Source organism: Rhineura floridana, chromosome 3, assembly GCF_030035675.1.
Source record: "Rhineura floridana isolate rRhiFlo1 chromosome 3, rRhiFlo1.hap2, whole genome shotgun sequence".
In the NCBI taxonomy this organism is placed as follows: domain Eukaryota; kingdom Metazoa; phylum Chordata; class Lepidosauria; order Squamata; family Rhineuridae; genus Rhineura; species Rhineura floridana.
Window position 1 is genome coordinate 11,014,579 of NC_084482.1, and position 2,479 is coordinate 11,017,057.

Sequence of the window (2,479 nt, forward strand, 5' to 3'; positions counted from 1 at the left end):
CCTGTTTTATTTTTTATGATGAATCTCTCTGGGATCCTGCCCTGTAAATAAATTTATTTTTCAACAAAACCCTCTTACTGCTGACTCTTTATTTTTCCCTACTACTTCTTTTAGTAACTTTGAAGCCCCTTTCTCCTTTGGGCTACTTAATTTAATCCACACCAAATTCACTTTTCTTGTGGGGGTGGGGTGGCACTTAATTCAATAACCAAAAGCCATATTACTATAGATGTGTGTCCAAAGGCACATGCCCTGTATCATTAATGTGGGTGGGGGTAATATAGGCAGGACTGGGGTATCTATTGCTCACAATGGCTTCAGGCACTTGGTACAGTCTGCTAAAAGCGATGACTCCTGGCTGGAGCAGCAATTTGCTTCTCATTTGTGTGTCTGTCCCCTGCAAATCCTCTAGAAATTCTTCTCTGCAATCATTCCCCAAATAGCCTCAGCCTCTGCCAGTATTTAGTTATTTAATTAGAAGTATTTTTACATTGCTTAATATCTTCTAAGCAGCGTATAATATATTCAAAAAAATATGATTAAAAATTACAGCCTAAAAACAATGAAGCAGCAATAGAAAAGCATATAAAACATATAAAACTGGATCTGATAATATGGTCAGATAAAAAGATAAGTCTCTTTACAAGACATTGGAAGCAACTGATGATTGCTGCTTGACTTATGGCAGAGGGAAGGGTATTCCACAATACAGGGGCAACAGCAGAAAATGCCTGTTTTGGGGTCACAGGCCATCCTATGATATTCTGTAGGATGCAGTGCCACGAGCAGAATTTCCTGAGATGATCTAGATGACCTCCTAGGTCTATAAAGGGGAAAGTGGTCTTTTAGGTAACCTGGCCCTGAGTCGTTGCTGAAAGCAAATGTGAGGGGAGTTTCAAGAGGATTAAGGAACCCTTTCACCCTCCTCTGGTGCAAAGCACTCTGTCTTGATTCTTCTTTGCAATGGAGAAGGGAGGCACAGTCCAGACTTTTATATAAAACTGCTGTATAAAGTGTAGCTTGTCCCTGTGGGAAGAGGAGTTGTGAGGAATATAATGTGGTTGTTGCAGCCAGTGCTGCAACTGGGCGTGGAGCGCAGAGAGGAGCTATAGGGCAAAGACCCCCCTTTTACACATGGGATGCAGAGCTCCCACTGCAGACACTCCTACCCCAGTTCATGTGAGTGTGACATGTAACCATGACAACAGAGGAGCCACATGGGCGAAAGCCAATCAGGGCTGGCCCGAGTCATTTTGCTGTGTGAGGCAGAGCAGCAAATGGCTTCCCCTCCCACAAAGCAAGGAGTACCCAAGGCTTATCAGGTTAGGATGGCACCAGAAGTAGAAAATTCCATGTGCCTCTTTCCTCTCTCTGGCAGTAAAAATACAAAACAAAAACACCCCCACCCCTACATTAAATAACTAACAATTTGCAGCCCTTGCATGGCACCCAAAATCAGCTGCCTGAGGCAACTGCTTCAGTCTGCCTAATGATAGGGTTGTACATGCACCTGGAGTGACAATAGCAACAAGGGATGGGAGGGTCTGTCAATTTCGGTTCTCTCACTCTCTCATTTTTCCAATCTTAACATTCAGTTCTCCACATTCTTTCTGCAGCAGTTTAAGATTTTTTTTAAATCCTCATGAAAGCTCATCAGCATTTTATTGCCAGTTTCTCCTACTATATACATTTTGTATGCCAATTTGACTAATAGACACATTTTTGCAAGCAATTTCCCCTAAAATAATACATTTTTGTATGTTATTTCCCCTAATATATTGCTATTTAGGCCCATTCCTTAATGTATGCCTTTTTAGAAACATTGATTGATTGAAAAACTGCAGCACAACATTCAGGTAAGTGCACATTTAGAAGGATAGCCGCGTTTCAGTTCCTGTACTGTTTCGGAAAGTGTAAATTTGGTAGGTTTGCCTTTAAATGCGAACTGAATCAAATTTCTCTCCCATCCCTAGTGACAACAGCATTGCTAGTATTGGTCAGCAATTGCTGCCTCCTCCTCCTCCTCCATCTAGATGGCCAAGCAGTGAGGGAGGGGGCAGAGAGGAGAGAACACCCCTTCAAGATGGCACCAAGTATCCACATGGCACACAGGCTTCCTAAAACAACTGGTTTTGGGCCAGCAATCAACCACTCTGTGAAATGTTACTTAAGTTTATATGCTGTTGTCACACAGTGAGAAATGCCCAAAGCCGCTCATCCATTTTGTGCCACAGTTGCCTCTTCCTCTGCAAGAGGTTAAATATACAGAATGAAGAAAAAAATCCTGTTATTTATACACAATGGTAAGAACATAGGAAGGTGCCTTATACTGAATTAGCTCCATCTAGCTCAGTATTGCCTACACCACTGGTTGGTTCCCAAACTTTTCCACCCACGGCCTACTTGAAAACTGCTGAGGGTCTTGGTGGACCACTTCATGATTTGAATGCCAATCCCACCCCATATATACGTCTGCCTA